The following is a 22,363-nucleotide window of genomic DNA, read 5'->3' on the forward strand; positions in this document are numbered from 1 at the left end:
TGAAAAAAATCACATTTATTTATTTGACCCTCCCTGGTATCGACCCGGGATCTACAGAACGGTAGCCGAGCGTGCTGACCATTACACTTCGGAGGCTGACACTGCACTATACACTATAATCAGGAATGTTAGTATATTTGAGTGCGAGAGAAGTTTTTCCGCTAAAATCACGAAGAAGAAACACACTATCAATGTCAGATCAATCAGGCGTAGATATATTATTTTAAATTTAAGTTTTACTTGGTAAATACCACTTCTTCTTAAAATCTATTGTTTTACATGTTTCAAACACCGTATGTAAATGAAGGTAAGTCTAAATTTTAGAGTTATGTCCTTGGGACGTTGAAGGATGAAGAGGGGGTAGGATCTGTTACTTATTTTATTTATTTATTAATTTATTGTTTTTTTATCAGTGGGAACATAGACAATCCATGAACACTCGTATTTGTAGCTAGCTCTTTGATATATTTGCTGTATTAAACTCCTTAATACTTTAATAGCCAGTGTGCGAATATCTTGTTTATTAATGTAATCGCTAATGTGTCAATGCCTCTTAGACTAGATAAATTATCTACTTTACCTGCTGCCAGGTATTTTATGTAAATGCCATCGTTATTATAAAAATAATCTCATAACTACTCATACAAGTTTATGTAGTTTGATTATTCAAGTTGCTGAGAAATTCTTTTAAGTCTTTTCAGGTAAAAATATTAGGCACTTACCTTCTGAAATACGTGTTAATTTTACAATTTGTCGATTTTTAAAAATTCACTCAAAAACTGCGACAGAACCGTGTTCATAAAGTATTGCACCTACTATTAATAAAAAGAAGATTTGTCATATCGAACTAGCGTTCTCAGGAGCGGATCCAAGAAATCCAGCGAAAAAAAACTCGTTTTCGTATTTCAAAGTACATATTGTTTTTAGCTTTTCCGCTACTCGCATATATGTCTAAAGGTACATACACATGCTACTAATTGAGCATTATTATAAGGATGCTTAAAATGAGCATGTTCTAGAGAACTATTCTTATTTCAAGCAAATGTATGGAGGCTAGAGCCTCTTTTGTTCATTTGCTTAAAATAAGCATGCTCGTTTTAAGCATGCCAAATCAAATATGCTCAACACACATGTCATTTATAAATTTAAAATTGGAAGCCCAAATCCTCCTATACCTTCTGTTTTTCTTTCTTGATGACAGAAGTTTTTGGACGCATTGCATTGCAATCAAAATAATGGTTTTATTCAATTCTGTGCGAAGAACTGCTTGGTTTTCCATTATTCACTACACTGACCAGGAAGAAAACCTGCTTATATATTTTTTAGAATGGTATTACGTGAAAAGTACCCACCACGCAGATAGGGAAATCAATGAACTGTTATTTCTTTTAATCATTTTTATTTTTATGCTTTCATTTTACTCTATATAATATTTATGCTTTGGAATTAAATTAAAATAATATTAAAAATTACAGTAGAGTCCGCTTCTGTTTTTAATCAGTAAGATTATACTGTCGGTATTAGTCATATAACAAAACTATAAAATATTGATAAGAGTCATCTATATCTGCCACAATAAAAGTAATATAAGTGTTTAATACAGCTGATGGGTGCAATACAAACTCATGCATATCTTGTTTACAAAAATAATATTACCGATGAAGCAATACGAAAAGTAAATATGAAGAAGAATAGTACAAATAAAATAATAAATACAAAACAAGAAATACTTTTAAAAATAAAAATATATCGGAGAGAATATAGAACTTGTAAAAGAAATTAGAATTTTAAGTGAAAACAAAATAAAACTCTAATTCGGGAAACTTATAATTTATATTGATTTTTAAGTAAGAAATTGAACGATAAAAAGTTCTGATTCTTGTATTTGTTTTGTATTTTTCCGTTGCTTTAAGTTTATTATTTAATACTTTTTATTATTTTAAATTATGAAACCTTCGTTCTCTGTCATTAGAAAATATCCCAACATGGAGGGTTAATTTACTAGTGCTAAAATATCAAAATATGGCTTATTTTATATCATTAAAAAATTATAGTAATAATAATAAATCACCCAGTTTTCGGTAAAATCTGGTTAAAAATAACAATAATATATATATATATATATATATATATATATATATATATATATATATATATATATATATATATATATATATATATATATATATATATATATATATATATATATATATATATATATATGTATATATATATATATATATATATATATATATATATATATATATATATATATATATATATATATATATATATATATATATATATATATATATATATATATATATATATATATATATATATATATATATATATATATATATATATATATATAAATATATTTATATATATATATATATGTATATATATATATATATATATATATATATATATATATTTATATATATATATATATATATATATATATATATATATATATACATATATATATATATATATATATATATATATGTATATATATATATATATATATATATATATATATATATATATATATATATATATATATATACATATATATATATATATATATATATATATATATATATATATATATATATATATATATATATATTTATATTTCACTCACTCCTTTCAAGAACGTCATAAATCAAAAAACTTGATTTATCAGGAGAACGTTTTTAAAGTTAAAAATATAATACAATGTATTAAAAATAAATATCAAGCCACTTATTAATTAATTAAGATATGTTTCACTATTTTCTGCGCAACATATCTTTTAAGGTAAAACCTGAAGGTTTTTTCTCCATTTGAAAAATATTTAGTATACTTAAAAAAATTAATTAAAAATACCTATTTCCGTTAATTTCATAACATTTTTAAACTTAAAAAAAACGATATCTTTAAAAATCAAGTTTTTTTATTTATTTATGGCGTTGTTGATAGGAGTGAGCGATATGACGTGATTATCATGGCAACTAAAAATTGTTTACGACACTTGAATTTAAGCATGCTTAATATTAACGTGACATTTTATTTTTTTTAAATTTACCTGGATTTTTTGTCCTTTATAACCAAAGTACGTTAAATAGATGTCCGTTATATTAGGGTTTTACTGTGGTGTAAAACAGAAGTGTTCAATAAAAATCGTAATCAATTTCTTAAGATAAAACGTCAGAAAAAGATATTTTTTTGAAATAAAATATACCAACATCAAGATGAAGATAAAAGATTTCACAATTGTTCACACCTGCCTATCATTTCATAATGACACATATCTTTAAAATATTTTATCAATAAAATGTATCGATTATAAATGGATACGATTGTGGTATAATGATAATTTAAATTATTATATGGTTTGTATTTACTTTCTATCTCAAAAAATCCGTTAGCAAATAACTTAATCAAGGCTATTTGTTTTATTGGTATTTCATAAAAGTATATAAAATAAATATTTTAATTATGTAACACAAATCATGATCAGTTATATTTAAAAAAATCGTTTTGACTACTTTGTCATGTCCCCGTTTTAATTCGGAAAAAAAACACTTCTTAAATACAATATAGGAATTAATTTATACGAAAAATTTTATTTTATTTTATTTATGCATGAACGTGGAAGAGGCGAAGAATGTTTGCAAGGACAGAGTGGTGTGGCGCTCTATTCTCTCTGCCTACCCCTGCGGGGAAGCGGCGTGATGGCTAGTTTTTTTAGTTTTAGAAAAATTATTTCTCAAATTGGGATTCGGGATTTATTCAGATATTATTTTATTGAAAATTTCAAATTTCTGCGAAAGAAGTGAAAACTAAAAATATAATATAAAAGAAGATTAATATCGTGAAAACTTTACTATATAACCTTCTGAAATATGATTAATAGTTTAATTAAAATCTGCAAAGATTACTTTTCGTTAATGTACATTTTTTATTATTTGTATTAGTATACGTATTTTTTTAACTCTTGAGAGCAATGCATCAATCAAATTTAATTTAATTTAGTATCTGGACATTTACAGGGCTTAAGACCCGTCATTGGCTGGTTTGAGTGATCTTTATAAACTGTGTTACATACACCGTGCTATTCCTGATTGACAACCACATTACTCACATATAGGAAAATCGTGTTTATTTATTTTTTCTTGAAAACATCAATGCATTGGCATTGGTTATAAGTTTCCAGTCGTATTTTGTTTTTTAATATATTTTTAATTTGACATCTAATTTACACCAGTTGAATGAATCCAATTTTCATACATGATAGAGCGTTGGAATATTAACGCTTAATTAGCTATTTTACATTGCTTAACGTTCATTCACAAAACTGCATCGGAATATTTTAAGTATAGTACAGGGTGGCGCAAAACTAATCACTCTATCTGAAAATGTTATAATTTTTGCAAATGGTGTCGTAAGTCAATCATATTTGACATTTGTGAATAAACCAGCTGCAGTATACAAAGATGTTGATAAAACGGGCACAAATGTGTGTCAACACTGGTGGCAGCCACTTGACGGATATCATCTTTTCTACTTAATAGAAAAAAATGATTGAAAATTGTTAAAAGAATCGAAGACCTGGTAGAAAGTGAACATCGTAGCTTCGCAACATTCGCGTCTGGACCGGGATGAGAGAAGTGGAAGAGTTGTTCCTGACGGCGCAGGATCGCGAAGCCTTTGCCATAGTAATCGCCAACGTTAGGGGGACCTAAGAAGGCACACGAAGAAAATAAAAAATTGTAAAGGTCTAAATAAAGATTTCCATTTTTCTCTTCGAACCCTTATCAGCACCCCAATGGTGCATAGGGCACTGCATTACATAAACGCAGTGTTATCTTGATCGTTAACACATGAAGGAAAGGTGATCATCCCTCCGCTTCAGGTACCAGTTCAGGGTAATGTCGAATAAATACTAGATTGTAAAAAACACACTTATATTTATTTAACCCCCCCTGGGAATCTAACCCGGGACCTCCAAAACGGTAGGCTAGCATGTTGACCATTACACTATGGAGGCGGGAAAGATTCACATTACTCACAATTATTTTTTGTTGTTTGGTAAAAAAGTTATTCAAAAATAAAATTGGCTGATTAATTTTGCGCCACCCTGTACGTCCGTGGAAATATTTTCAGTAGATTTCGTTCCTCTTATACGGCAAGAGTGGGAAACAATGTAATGAGCGTTGCGATTGAATTTTTCCGTTCGCTAAGTATTCTGTTGTTCACGTCGTGTTAGTTGACCCATATCGACTCTTGACTCGAGATTCATCGCGTATTTACGTGGTATTTTTCAAAACAATTCACATCTGCATACACACATGATAGCGGGTACTGTTTTTCCGCATGCCTTTCAGGACGTCATCACACGCCGGTCAACTGATTACCGCTGGGCATAATCTACTATCATTAAGGTCTTACTCGCAAAAATAGAATTCATTAAGCGTGCGGCTGCGCTAAAAGCCGCTCTCTTCACGCCCATTAAATATATATATATGTAATAAAATAACTAGGTACCTACCTATACATTTTATTAAGTACTTACAAAAAGTACCTACATAAAACAGTTCTACCACCAGATGCCGCATGCGTCGCTCAGAATAAAACAAAAGACTTCCGATAATATTATTAACTGTCAGAATCAGATGGATAGATAGATAGATAGATATAAAATTATTATAAAGATAAATTAAGAATAAACTTTAATTACAAAGCAACACATTGTTTATTTTATTATTATACACCCACTTTACATATTATTTACACTTAATTTTCAAAAGGAAAATATTACCACGTTATAAAACGACAATTTTGTTAATTGGAAATGGATTATGAAACATTAGATGTATTAAAACAATTACTACAATATGTTCGGAGTGAGAGAGAAAAATTAGAAGATGATCAAAGAAAACGATTAGAATATAAAAATGAAGACATACAAATAACACAGAAACAGTGCTTGAAAAATGAAAATAAAAATAAAGTAGAAAAAACTTCTACGAAAGATAAAATAAAATATACTCCAGGAAAGAAGAATTTAGAAGTAGATTGTCTAAGCAGGAATCCAGTATTAAAATCGAATGAAAATGCAGATGAACAATTAAAAGTTGTAAATTTGGTTAAATTAGAAGATAATTTAAAAGATCAGAATAAAAATAAAGACATACAAAAAACACAGAAACAGTGCTTGAAAAATGAAAATAAAAATAAAGTAGAAAAAACTTCTACGAAAGATAAAATTAAATATACTCCAGGAAAGAAGAATTTAGAAGTAGATTGTCTAAGCAGGAATCCTGTTTTAGAATCGAATGAAAATGCAGATGAACAATTAAAAGTTGTACATTTGGTTATATTAGAAGATACTTTAAGAGATCTGAATAAAAATGAAGGAATTCAAAAGAAAAAAAACAAATGGATTGAAAAAACTGTGTCTACTTTAAAAGGGTCAAGAAGAAAAAAAAAATACAAAAAAAGAAAGAAAAAAAAGAACGGAAAAAAGAAAAAAAAAGAAAGAAAGAAAAAAAAACAAGAAAGAAAAAAAAAGAAAGAAAAAAAGAAGGAAAAAAGAAAGAAAGAAAAAAAAAAAAACTTTATCATATCACTAAACTTATACCAGTCCCTTCACTACAAGAAGATGATCCGGAGGACGAGTGAAAATTTTACTATAAATTTTCTTCCCCAAGGGGGGAGATGTAATAAAATAACTAGGTACCTACCTATACATTTTATTAAGTACTTACAAAAAGTACCTACATAAAACAGTTCTACCACCAGATGCCGCATGCGTCGCTCAGAATAAAACAAGACTTCCGATAATATTATTAACTGTCAGAATCAGATAGATAGATAGATAGATAGATATAACAACATTTTGAGTGTGTCCAAATACTTGTTCACAAAATCTGGATTATCTCCAATTACAGGAGTTATTTTCATATTATTTTTTGACATCTCATCAAAGATGAAGAAGAATATGGAAGTCTGGGCATTTACGGGGCTTACGACCGTCATAGGCTGGTTTGAGTGATCACTTTACACACGTGTAACATTCACCAATTCTACCCATTATTGACAACCACACTACTCAAATTCTTGGAAGTTCTATATATATGAACCAATTTAGAAACCTTGTTCATGAATAACTAGGACTTCACTAGAGACATCTATTGGTGAGATGTAAAGAAGCTTTTAATTAAGCAGAAACTCTTATATTAGTATGTGAGATCCGAATCCTGGATTATAATCACACACATGAGAAACGCCAGAAAATACCATTTTCATTTTTATTATTAAGCTTATAATTTGACCAGATAATTTATTTACAACACATGTTGTAAATAAATTATCTGGTCAAATTATAAGCTTAATAATAAAAATGAAAATGGTATTTTCTGGCGTTTCTCATGTGTGTGATTATAATCCAGGATTCGGATCTCACATACTAATATAAGAGTTTCTGCTTAATTAAAAGCTTCTTTACATCTCACCAATAGATGTCTCTAGTGAAGTCTTAGTGATTCATGAACAAGGTTTCTAAATTGGTTCATATATATAGAACTTCCAAGAATTTGAGTAGTGTGGTTGTCAATAATGGGTAGAATTGGTGAATGTTACACATGTGTAAAGTGATCACTCAAACCAGCCTATGACGGTCGTAAGCCCCGTAAATGCCCAGACTTCCATATTCTTCTTCATCTTTGATGAGATGTCAAAAAATAATAAGATAGATATAAAATTATTATAAAGATAAATTAAGAATAAACTTTAATTACAAAGCAACACATTGTTTATTTTATTATTATACACCCACTTTACATATTATTTACACTTAATTTTCAAAAGGAAAATATTACCACGTTATATATATATATATATATATATATATATATATATATATATATATATATATATATATATATATATATATATATATATATATATATATATATATATATATATGCATATATATATATATATATATATATATATATATATATATATATATATATATATATATATATATATATATATATATATATATATATATATATATATATATATATATATATATATATATATTGTATGTTGATTGATAAGTTTCACTAAGTAAATACCACTGTTTCTTAAAATTTATTGTGACACGTGTTTCGATGCATTCCATTTCGATGATCTATGCATGAATATACATATGTATATACTATTTTTTTTTGTTGTCAAATGTTACCTGGGTTTAAAGTAAGTTATGATTACTGGGCCTTAACGAAGAGCACCTACTCTATATAAAAAGGATATTTTAAATGCACCTTTTTAAAAGTTCTAGATTATTAATTTTTTCACTTTTGAAAGATTTAACGCTTGTTATAATTTTTTAATTATCCACAGTGAATTCACTACTATCCACAATATTTTGAGTGTATCCAAATTTTCGTTCACAATTTCACTTATTTATGTCGAGATTTTTTTATTGGTATCCCAACATGGATGAAAAATATTGAAAAATATAGTTCCCTCTATCAATTAAGTATTATATAATATTGTTTATTATACTTAATTGATAGAGGGAACTGCCATCTATTGATAACTTTATGAAGTAAGTAGATTTCCCCGTCCCTCCCATAAATGAGTTTGCTATTTAATTTTTGTTTCCACGTATTTGGAGATGCTTGAAAACCATTTAGTTTATTATTTATTTATCGTTTGATCAGTTTATTAAAATCAATTCATTATGTTTTATTTGCTTGTAAAAAGACTGGATTTTATACTTTGTAAAATTAAATATAAAGTTGTTGATATATATACCAATATTTTTTTTATTGATATCTTAACGCGGATGAAAAAGAATATAGAAATCTATTTACAAGGCTTATGATCTATCATTACAATACTACATTAATACAATGTTTTTATATTAATGCAATATGGATGTTCAATATTGGGCTGAATGGTGAACGTTGCACAGTGTTTAAAGAGATCACTTAAGCCAGTCAGTGCCAGGAGGTTAGGAAGTTGGTAGTGTTGTCTGACTAATTTAAATGATTCGCGTGTAACGTGTGACGGCATGCATTATGCATCTCCTTATTGAAATAATAGACTGTAACTTATTATTGTCGTGTCAGTCTTCATTTAACATATGCGGTATACATTTTTTCTTTTATTTTTATATTTCATAAAACTAACTAACTAACTAACCATCATACCACTTCCCCGAAGGGGTTTGCAGAGAGAAAACGCCACACTAATCTGACCTTGCAAACAATCTTCGCCTCTTCCATATAATCTTCTCATGTGTGTGATTATAATCCAGGATTCGGATCTCACATACTAATATAAGAGTTTCTGCTTAGTAAAAAAGCTTCTTTACATCTCACCAATAGATGTCTCTAGTGAAGTTCTAGTGATTCATGAACAAGGTTTCTAAATTAGTTCATATATATAGAACTTCCTAGAATTTGAGTAGTGTGGTTGTCAATAATGGGTAGAATTGGTGAATGTTACACGTGTGTAAAGTGATCACTTAAACCAGCCTATGACGGTCGTAAGCCCCGTAAATGCCCAGACTTCCATATTCTTCTTCATCTTTGATGAGATGTCAAAAAATAATATCTTCCATATAAGCCTGTCATAAGCTGGTTTTACACCAGCCTATAACAGGTCATAAGTCCTGTAAATAACCAGAATTCATATTATTCTACATCTATTTTCATATGCCGAAAAATGTAGAAATAATTCTTAAAAGTGGAGAAAACACAGATTTTTTAACAAGTATTTGGACACATTTCAAATGTTGTGAACTTATTTATAAAACTATATAAAAGAAAATTATTTATGACATTCAATCAAATATGCATGGCCGAATGATGCGATCAATTTCTGATCTACCCACCTCTACCAATCACTAACGAATAGCTCTTTTAGAGGTACCTAAGTTTTTTTCTTGATTTAAAAAAAAACAGTATCCTAGGGCTAACGACCCGGTATTTGGCTGACATAAGTGATCACTTTATTCACTTGTGCAACGTTCACCATTCTGCACATTACTGAACATCTAAATTGCATTAATTTATTTAATCAGTATAAGTACATGCAATTTTAAAAAAAAATCATTTGATATATGATTAAAAAAATTACATACCTATACTTCAACAGCCTTCCTTTTAAAATTAAAAATATAAAAGACACAAAAACTCTAAAAAGAAACTTAATATCACCAAAAAAAAGAAAAAGAAGAAAAAAGTTCCTTTCTAAGCACAAATGCTCAGTCTCTCTTTTTGGAGAGGCTGAGCGCAACCAAAATTATAAGATTGTATGAAGTAGAAATGCATAAAAATTGTTTAAAAAAATAATTAAAAAAAATATGCACTGACTGTGTACAATGTGCACTTATTTTGTACTCTTGATGCATATTTTATCTCTGTTATTATTAATGTTTTTTAACATTTTGTAATAGCACGTATCATCAATCACTCCGTATCTTTGGATTTTCATTCATAATATTTATCGTAATTCCGACATACAGTTCAATTTTATTCTTAAATATTGTTGTGAAAGTAATATACAGATAATTCTTCTAACAAAATTTCTAGTAGAATATCAATATCAGATAATAAAAAATATCAAAATTATCATCCTATTTTTTGATTTATTATTAAATTATCTACCTCGCGTTTTTCATTTTATTTTTATTTTATCATTGTTTCGATGTCTTTCACTGTAAAGACCCTCATACTTATTTTGTACTCATGTTAAAATCGAGAACGATGCTCCATTTCTCAATATCATTTTCCCTTTGGATTACCACTCTACCACTGGACCTAGACCTCCTTACGGTTGAAGTTGAAGAAACCATTTTCATATAAAAAAATTCAAGTACATTATTTTTCTGTTGATAGCGATCCGATAGTGGGATATCGCTTATACTGATCTTTTGGAGATTGAAACAAATAGATAATGATATAAAAATGTTGGTAAATTAAGAATATACGCACTGAAATGATAGTACAGAAAAAGCAAATAAATCCTTTGATACGATTTCATGTCGTGGGTCACATAGGTTGAGTAATTAAAACAATAATAAATAAAGGCTTACACTTTTGTAAACTTTATCATTTTTGAATACGAAAAAAATTGTGTTTTTTATAATTTATAAAAAACTTCAATTTCATACTATTTCTGTGAGTCTTAGCGGCTCATTATTAGAAATATGTATCAAATTGTGGTAGAGTGGGTTCGAACCGAGAAACTGACTTAAGAGTCCGCGATACTTTCCACGGGACCATAACCCCACACCAAGCAAAATTTCAATGAACTCTTTATAATAAATAAAAATTTAAGAATATGATATGTTTATAAATATACAAAAGGTAAACTATAATAAAAATGCGATTATAAACAACAGACTTCCTATTAAACGATTTTATCGTTTGATGGGAAATCTGTTGTTCATTTGACGATAATTTTTCTATTTGAGGTTCATATGTAGTTAGTACTTTTTTAAATCACACATGCAGCAGTCATTTCTTAACAACGTCCATTTCGTATTCGTGATTTAATAAAATTCATTAATGAAAATAACTGCTCGCTAGCATATTTCGATCCGAACATATTATATTGAAAAGCGCAGTAGCCAATATTTTCATCGCGAACTTGGTAGAAAATTCTAGTCCTCTAATTTTCCCATTGATTTATTGTCAATATTTTACCAATTCATTTTACCAACTAAGGATTAGTTGGTAAAATGAATTTATTTCAACATTAAAATTTCACATTAAATATGAGAGTCTTGTATGTTTATTGTGTTCGTACATAAATATGTACATCCACTTAATCACTCTTTACCATAGAACAATGAAACAATAAACCATATAAGTCACTTAGATAACAAAACTGTGTACATAGTATTTATTTTTATAATATAATCTTTATCTAGCGAAATCATCTTTTTACACCTTACCGAGAAAAATTCTTATCAGTTGCAAAACGTCACAATTTTTTTTCCTGATTTTTGAACTCAAATTTTAATTTATGTGTTCAGTATATGTAAATAGTTATATAATACGTAATAAAAATATTACAGTTTAATCAATTTATAAGACATTTGTACTTATAACATATTTCATATTATTTATGCTATTCCTCTCCAAAAATTAGACTAAGCTCTTGTGTTGGAGAGGGACTTACACTCAATGTTTATTGTTTGTGTTTAAGGGTGTACTCTTAAATAAACAATTCAGTACGCGACCGGCTGCGCGAGAAGCCACACATTTTTTAATGAAAAAAAAAATAACAGAAAAAAAACAATACCTTTTTTTTTAGCTCCTTACCTTTCAATAACTGTTCTTTTCAAAACCATGTATTTATTGCGGAGAAAAACTTATGTTTTTAACACAAAAACGGTGTTTAAAAAAATAGTAATAATAAAACCATAATCCGCACCCCAATGGTGCATAGGGCAATGCGTCATATAAACGCGGTGTTATCTTAATCGTTTACACATGAAGGAAAGGTGATCAGCCCTCCGCTTCAGGTACCAGTCCAGGGTAGTATTGAATAAATATTTAAATGAAAAAAAAACACTTATATCTATTTTACCCCCTTGGCAATCGAACCCGGGACCTCTAGAACGGTAGCCGAGCGTGCTCACCATTACACTACGGAGGGGGACGAAAACATATTTATTTTTTATTTTCCGAACAAACAAAAAAAATACGTTAAATGTAACTTGGGTTAAAAAAAAAATCAGTTGCGGGTTTTCGATTGTCCCGCCTTAATTAATGATATAATAGTATTTTTTCCTTTGTATAATTTTTGTTGTTTTTCAAAAATGATTTTTACATAAATTCTGTTTTCTACATAAAATCCTGAAAATTATAATTTTGGTGGATAAGTTTTCCTAAAAAGAAAATACTTTAATGATTGTTCTCTGAACTATTTTGACAGAGTTCAATCCGTTGTTGTATGTCCTCCTCCCATCCAACAATTCCACACTGTAAAAGTGAGTGAACAATGGCAATGATATTAATATTTTGTTATATTTTAACATTTTTTTAAATATAAATTATTCCTATCATTTACTGATTTTAAGCAGCGTTATTTTAAACAATATTATTATTTTCATTCAAACTGATGATGGTTCTGAGAATAATGAATTCAATTCGCAAACTATTTAAAATTTGCAACGACACTCCCTTTAAAAAAGTCATTTACATAGTTGACAGTAATCGGTGGCTTATCTTGATAGGTTGTCTTTTCAGTGACATTGAAAAAAACCCAATGTCGTTAATTTGGCTTATATGACAGTCATTCTCAAACTTTTTGATTTAATGTGAATGTCAAATAATAATTCAAAGTCTATATGTATTAATTTATAAATCGAACACAGATTTTTTGAGTCGTTTGAACTAAGTTGTATTTTATTAAAAAAAAACACATTAATATTGTGACAATTGTTTCGCCTAGTTATGGCATTTTCAAACAAATGCCATAACTAGGCGAAACAATTGTCACAATATTATTTTTTATGTGTTTTTTAATAAAATACAATTTATTAGACTCAAAAAATCTGTTTGATTTAAAAATTAATACACGAATTAAAATGGAGTTCTCCAAATTAATCAATAAATAAATTAAAATGTCGATAAAAATAACTTTCATAATAATTATCCTTAAGGTCGTTCATTAGTCGCAAATTTTCTCTAAATCCAGGTAACATTTTACGTACTTGATTTTTTTCTTAAAACACAGTTTTTTCATTGAATAAATATGTTTTTCTTCGAAATAATTATATTGTTTTGAAAATATAGTAATTGAAGGGTAAGGTTATTTATAAAAATATATGTATTTTTTACATATTCTAAAAAATAAAAAATATACAATAAACATTCTTTACAAAAATCGGGCGTGAACAGACATCTTACCTATCCAGTGGATGAATTATGTATTTTTGAATCATGCATTTGTAAGTAAAATAAATAAATATATATAATAATATAATAATAAAACCCTTATCCGCACCCCAATGGTGCATAGGGCACTGCTTCATATAAATGCAGTGTTATCTTGATCGTTATACACGTGAAGGAAAGGTGATCAGCCCTCCGCTTCAGGTACCAGTCCAGGGTAATATTGAATAAATATTACAGTGAAAAAATCACTTATATTTATTTGCCCCCCCCCTTGGGAATCGAACCCGGGACTTCCAGAACGGTAGCCGAGCGTGCTGACCATTACACTATGGAGGCGAACGAGATAATAAATATATATATATATATATATATATATATATATATATATATATATATATATATAAAATATATATATATATATATATATATATATATATATATATATATATATATATATATATATATATATATATATATATATATATATATATTTATATATACATATATATATATATATATATATATATATATATATATATATATATATATATATATATATATATATATATATATATATATATATATATATATATATATATATTCTCAATACATTGCACAGATTGAGAACCATCGCTATAGGACATTACTCTCGTATTGTGGTGTTCCAAGTATATATATCTAACACTTATTGCATACTAATTGATGATATCCTTTTGGTTTTAACGATCGTCAACAAATTCGGAGTATTTGATGGGTCTTTGTGACAAGACTTAGTGTTTTCATTGATTGCAAAAATGACCACATGGTTTGTAAATATTCTTCCATAATATCATTGTTCCACAAATGTGGACAGCCAGTATTCAGGAACAATGACTCTTGTAAATTGATAAATATATACGGAAAACCAATTGGAAAGAAAAAAATCAAAATAAGGTGTTTGAAAATGATGCGGAATGCATGGAAACACGCATCACAATAGATTTTAAGAAATGGTGGTATTTACTATGTAAAATTTAAATAAAAAATAAAAATAAACCATTTGTTGAGACCACATTTTGAGTTTATTAGTGTAAATATAACTAGTTTCGAGAACGTATGTAGTTCTCAAAACTACATAGTCGTGTTTATATTAATAAACTCAAAAAGTTTTTTTTTTAATAAAAATCTTTTATTTTTTATGTAAAACATTATATTATTCCACAAAGTCAGTGCCAAATCAATAAATAATACATTTAACCCATATTTATTTTTGAGAAATTTAAACTCATTTGTATTTTTTTTAATTACTAGATCAGTATTATCGACGATATCGATTAAAGTACTCGTATTTCGAGTTGGGTATTTGAAAAATATGCCAACCATATGAAAGAGTCATTTTTATCTAATCTATTGTTTTTACATCTTAAAGGGGTTTCGTGGGCGCAATGGAAGAGTACGGAATCTTAATAGCCAAAAATTACCTAAAAAAGATTGAAATAAGTAATAATATTAGTCGGGTTATGGTCCCGTGGTTAGTGTCGCGGACTCTTAAGTCACAGTTTCTCGATTCGAACCCACTCAACCACAATTTGATACCTTTTTCTCACAGAAATAGTCTGAAATAGTAATATTTGTGTCAATAATAAAAACACAAATATTTCTCTTAAAAAAAAAGTATTGGAAAATTGTAATGTTTTTTTTCAGTGTGTTCAATTCTTTCTACACAAATACTAGATATATCATCTGACTTTCATCAATCTCGATGAAATTGCGCCTCTGTTGAAATACCAAATAAATTATTTAGTACATTCCTAAAAAAAATATTGGGAACGATTTTTTTAAATGAAAATTACAACGAATTTAAACGAAAACAAACCGTTTAAATTTGTTTTCATATTTAGCCGATTTGATAGGTGTGAAATTGTCATCTTCCGCTTCGTCACTGTATGTACATTCCAACGTATTAAATAAGTACGTGACATTTTATATCATATCCGTGTAAGCATAATGATGTTAACATTTTTTAAATTGAAACATTTATTTATTTACAATCTCATTCCATTTTGCATCGAACAATTTTGATTGATAAACGTTCACTAGATCATTAGTAACGAAAACCAAGGCTAAAATGGCCAGGTCACTATTATTTGTTCAATATAACTAGGTATACCCTGCCACGCGTTGCTGTGGCTAACTGTGTCTGGTCAAATGGAAATGAAAAAAAATAGAAGGTACACATTTTTAATATCTTTAATTTTACAATGCTTGTGGGTATACAATGTATAAGCAGCTGTCAAAAAACACACTGGCCGCCATGAGGAATATTAAATTTCACGTGAGATGCTGTTACATTCAACAGATGGCACTGCCATTGCGTTAAAAAAACTGTTAATATTTATTTATAATTTTTCATCGATAGGAACATGACAATAATTAACAATATGACAATGACAAGTATCCCCCTATTATCTTTATTCCCATTTTTTAAAATAATATACAAAAATAAACAGAAACATCTCCTACCCCCTCTTCATCCTTCAACGTACCAAGGACACATCTCTAAAATATATACTTAGCTACATACTTATACGGTGTTTGAAAATGATACGGAATGCATCGAAACACGTGTCCAAAAAGATTTTAATAGGGGAATTACCCAGTAACATTGATAAATCGATATCGCGACAGTGTGTTTCTTCCTCATGATTTTAACGGACAAACTTGCTTGCATACAAATATTACAAATATACTAACATTCCGGATTATAGTGAGTGTAAAATATTTCATTATTCTTTATGACGTAGTTTTTTCTTATGCTCAATGCTTTTACAACAGTTATTACTCATTACAATTGCTTTTTTTTAAATAATGAAGATTAGCATTTCATTATCGAAGCGTAACCGCTTCCTTCAAGATTGCAATAAATACATTTTATAGATATAATTTGACGCGTCTTAATTTGCGCGTCCTTACCCTTGAAATTTTATTGAAAAAAATCTTCCTTATGTTTTAATTACTTCGAATTCACAAAAACTGCATCAATTGTGTAAGGGTTAGTCCAAAAGTTTATTTATCGACTAAGAAATAAATAAATAGTTAAAAATGGAAGAATAATGATATCGATTTTTTAGCTTTCTGTTTTCCATAGAAGTATTCAAATTTCGTTTAAAATAAATTCGGTCCGAAGGACCAAAAATGTCATGTATACAAACATCACTAATATTGATTAAACATATTTAAATTTTTATCATTTATATTTTGTATTGACATTTCTCGGTGGAAATGCATTTTTTTCCATAGAAATTTTGTTTAAAATAAATCCGGCTCGAAGGACCAAGAATATTACTTGTACCTACTAAAATCAATTACATATATCAATTATTGATGTTTTAAAAAATATTTTTAATATTCATATTTTGTATTGACATTTCTCGGTGGAAATATATTTGATATTAAAAAAATATTAGATATGGATTTTTCCATTTATTTTATTTGACCAACACCCGAATTTTATCGTTACCATCTTAACATCGTCAGTCTGATAAACTAGTAGTTTTATTATATAAATGATTTTTATACTCGAATGAATTTTCATAATATTTGGAAAGTATCATCAGTACTAAGTACCTATAATTTACTTTATACCCCTAGAAGCATCTGCGGTATAAATACATATTTTAACAACATGCTATTATCTAGCCGGCTTTGTAATCAGCAATATTAATCATCGTAAAAAAAATCCTCATAGAGAATTGCAAAAAATATGTTAATTATTTGACGGAGATCACTTCCAAGGTATTGACCACTTAATTATAATAATATCAATACGAATTATTGATTTATGTATCGCCATTTTCGTGTATACTCGTATTTACATATATACATATATATATATATATATATATATATATATATATATATATATATATATATATATATATATATATATATATATATATATATTTATAAAGGGTCCGCCAAATAACTTTTTTTTTTCAAAAACAGGGCGCAAAACATCGAGTGTAGCTTCGGCTGTGTGGCACGTAGCGCCGTCCTGTTGAAACCAAATGTTGCCAATATCCTCCTCTTCAATTTTTGTGAACAAAAATCCGTTCAACATGGCCCGATAACGATCGCCATTGACTGTAACGGCCACTCCTTGCTCATTTTCAAAGAAAAATGGCCCAATTATGCCTCTGGACCAAAATCCGCACCAAACAGTGACTCGTTTTGGGTGTACCGGCTTTTCAATGTATGCGTGCGGGTTTTCTGTGCCCCAAATACGACAATTTTGCTTGTTTACATACCCGCCAAGATCAAAATGAGCTTCATCCGAAAAGATGATTTTTTTGGCAAAATCGGCATCTTCTGTAAGTCGATCGCAGGCCCACTCAGCGAAGCGAAAACGCATTGGATGGTCAGTTGGCTTCAACTCCTGAACCAATTGGACTTTGTATGGCGTCATACCAAGGTCTTTATGCAAAATTCGTCTCAATGATGTCTCCGAAATGTTCAATTGTTGAGAACGACGGTGAATTGATGTTGATGGCGCTTCACGCACACTTTCTGCCACAACATCGATATTCTCGGGTGTACGCACTGTTTTTGGCTTTTCACGCTTTGGTTTATCGATGAGGATGCCAGTTTCTTTCACTTTTTTCACAAGATAACGAACATACGGAGCTGACGGTGCTTCTCTTCTTCCAAAAACCGTACGCAATTTTCGCACACATTCTGCAACATTACCATGATTTTCAAAGTAATGTCGCAATATTTCCCAGCGTTGTTCAAGCGTATACACAACCATATTCGCTTAGCGGAAGGATAAAACTAATTATCTGTCAAATCAGACATGAGCTAAGTGTTACCATTCACGAAATAAGCACTAGTTGAAAAAAAAAACTTTAGATGGCGGACCCTATATATATATACTTGGGGTCATAGGGATGTTTGTTGTACCAGATATATGATTTTAAATGCGGTATGGCGGCTTTTCTTAATAGCACTAATATTTTCAAAGTACCATCAAATTAACACATAGAGATTGTGTGTGTATGTAAACATATTCATTGAATATTACGTTATATATTAATTTGGTCCTATATTCAATATATTAAAACCTAACATGAAGATCAACGGAAATGTTAAAAGATAATGGAAAAATTATTAATATTATTTTAACTTTTTTCTTTGGAGCAGTGTAGAGTAACTTTTGAGTACGCCTACATACAACCTAAAGCAATGTCCAACCGAGCAAAGCGCGGCAATGGGCTATTTACTTCCTTAACATTGACTTTGCTTTATTTGTGACGATTAAATGTCAACATGAACTGCGGACTGCTGATATAGCCAACTAAAAATATCGTGTCGACAATGCCGACAATTGAAAATCTGGGCACGGCTGCGCCATCGCGATCGCAACAACGCCATAGAATGATAATAATGATAATAATAAAACGTCGCATCACATCACGTACAGTGAGTTTGGTACAAAACAAGTTGATAACGTAATTTGACATCGTCTAATTTTGAATGTCCGCCCGTAAAGTGCAATGGTTACAACGGTTGGGTACAATAGGGTTGCCATTTATCCATACTAATGCGTCGGGGAATGTCACCTTTATTGACATAGGTGAAATTAATTTGAAATATTATAGGTGTCTCGACTTGAGACGAAGTATCTATCGTTTTCACACGAAGAAGATGGAAGTCTGAGCATTTGACTGGCATAATGTCCTATAATTGGCAGAATGGTGAACATTACACTAGCGTATGGTATAAAGTGATCACTTAAGCCATATTTATTGATTTGGCATTAACTTTGTAGAATAACGTAATGATTAAAATATATATTTGTTTTTTGTTTTGTTTTTGCCAACCATTTAATATAAAATAATCACTCTATGATAAAAATAAAAGTCTAAATATATTACACACATCCAACAGAGACTTAAATTAGATTGCTTTGAAATATTAGAGATTAAAAAGGCAATTAATATATATATTATATATATATATATATATATATATATATATATATATATATATATATATATATATATATATATATATATATATATATATATATATATATATATATATATAACGTGGTAATATTTTTCTTTATAAATTGGGTGTAAATAATATGTAAAGTGGGTGTATAATAATAAAATAAACAATGTGTTGCTTTGTAATTAAAGAAACGACAATAAAAGTTTATTCTCAATTAATCTTTACAATAATTTTTATATCTATCTGATTCTGACAGTTAACAATATTATCGGAAGTCTTTTGTTTTATTCTGAGCGACGCATGCGACATCTGGTGGTAGAACTGTTTTATGTAGGTACTATTTGTAAGTACTTTATAAAATGTATAGGTAGGTACCTAGTTATTTTATTACATATATATATATATATATATATATATATATATATATATATATATATATATATATATATATACATTTAAAATCCGTAATTCTTAATACTAGTCGTATTCACATTAGTAAATTTGAAAAGTGTTTTTATTTTATTTATTTTTATATTTAAAGCGTATTTCTTAATATCCACATTCGCAATATGGACAAGTTATGATGTTATTTATTAATTTTATTTATATTTATTAGTGTTGCTCATAATGCATAATAAGTTCCTTATCTGCATTTAAAGCAAATAATTAATTAGTTAGTAATAATATCTGCATAATTAGTCAACATTTCATGTCATGAAGCATACAATTTACGCAGCATTCAACAACAGTGAGTGTGTGGGCAAAATTGCATAAGGATCATCACATATTGCAAAACTATGCGTAAGGATTATATGATTTGCTTTAATCAATCAGTTACAGTATCTTTTGCACTATTTATTATGGCAAATATGACGTTTTATAGTTATAAAAGCATAACATACAAGCAATGATGAATTTACGTACAAGCTAGATAAACTGTAGCTTAGGCCGCAAAATTGGTAGACGTGATATTTTCCTCAGTATTTTTTTTTCACATTTTGAGTGTGTCCAAATACTTGTTCACGAAATTTGGATTATCTCCAATTACAGGAGTTATTTTCATATTCTTCTTCATCTTTGATTGAGTAGTATGGTTGTCAATAATGGGCAGAATTGGTGAATCTTTAATGAGATGTCCAATTTTTTTTTTTCAATTATTTTTTTATAGACTCGATCAAAACAGACTATCTTTTATCGTGGTGGTCAGCGCATTTGACTACCGTTCTGGAGGTCCCGGGTTCGATTATCAGGGGGAGTCAAAATAAATATGAATGATTTTCATTCTCATATTTATTAAATATTATCACCCTGGGCTGGTACAAGCAGCATAGGGCTGATCATTTGCCTTCATGCAATTAACGATCAAGATAACACTGCGTCGTTACTATGGAGTGCCCTATGCACCATTGGGTGCGGATTCGGGTTTTAAAAATAAATTAAATAACAATTCATACTGCTACAAGTTTTTCACTTCCAATTAAACGTTTTATAAACCGAATTGGACGTTCAACATATCAAATTGAATAAAAATATTTTTTTGTACATATATTAAATAAATAAAATAAAGATAAATTACTTATTTATCCAATAATAAATACATCGCACCAAAGGCCGCATTTAAATTTCAACTTAAAGCCGTCACTACTCAAAATATGGCACTGCATATAACAAAACAGTACGATTAGCAACCGTTGTTGCTCGTGTAATAAGTAAAAACATAGATTTTTTATGAAAATCAGTTCTTTATGTAGCGTGTCGACTATTGTATACGTGAAAAATATTGTTTTACAGTATTTCATGTCTAAAAAAGCGCAGCTGAATCCGCTTCGTTGGAAAATAGATAAAAAGTTACATACCTAAACCTGGTCATTGGATTGATTTGCCTGATTGAACATTTACATAAAGTTGCGTAATTAGAATAAAAATATTATTTTGGCATCAAGTCTATTAGAAAGTATATCATTACTATGCTTGGCTAATCGGTAGGTACCTTTTATTTAGTTTTTTTTTTTAAATGTATACATTTATTTAAATCACAATTTTAAACATATTTAAAACAATTTTTTTTGCAGAGACCCACCAAGCCACCTTGTGTGTATTGTCGGTGGAGTTCTTTTTTAATACATTTTTTTTATTGTTTTTAACGATTTTAACCTAATATACACACAAAAAAGAGAGAAAAATTAAGAATATAAACATTTTACAATTTTCATAAAATTAACTTTTGATCACCCATTCCTTTATTTTGCCTTTGTTCCATATTTTATTTTGACCTCTAACATCCATCGGCAACAAATTAAAAAACTTGTTCTTCAGAACATTGATACGAGCCTGACCAATTCTAAAAGTAATTTCAGCTTTTACAAGTGAAACTGATACCCTTTCCCTTTACAAAATAGTCAATGACAACTTGTTATAGTCTGATATTAGTGATCATTTTATACTCGTGTAAG

The 22,363-nt window shown here is 28.6% G+C and overlaps 2 protein-coding genes across 2 annotated transcripts in view; one reads left to right on the forward strand and one right to left on the reverse strand.

Moving 5' to 3' along the window:
• The window catches only part of brn (beta-1,3-galactosyltransferase brn), a 435,255-nt gene extending 434,435 nt beyond the window's left edge, over window positions 1-820 (reverse strand). Inside the window, exon 1 of the transcript XR_015837515.1 lies at window positions 723-820. The gene's annotated coding sequence lies outside the window, so the exon portion shown is untranslated. The remainder of the gene's footprint in view (window positions 1-722) is intronic.
• Window positions 1-22,363, forward strand: part of nebu (solute carrier family 2 member nebulosa) — a 62,722-nt gene that overhangs the window by 1,780 nt on the left and 38,579 nt on the right. The gene's annotated exons all lie outside the window — the stretch shown is intronic.

This window comes from Brachycentrus maculatus, unplaced genomic scaffold (genome assembly GCF_059751285.1).
Source record: "Brachycentrus maculatus isolate JH-2025_06_01 unplaced genomic scaffold, ASM5975128v1 h1tg000121l, whole genome shotgun sequence".
In the NCBI taxonomy this organism is placed as follows: Eukaryota; Metazoa; Arthropoda; class Insecta; order Trichoptera; family Brachycentridae; genus Brachycentrus; species Brachycentrus maculatus.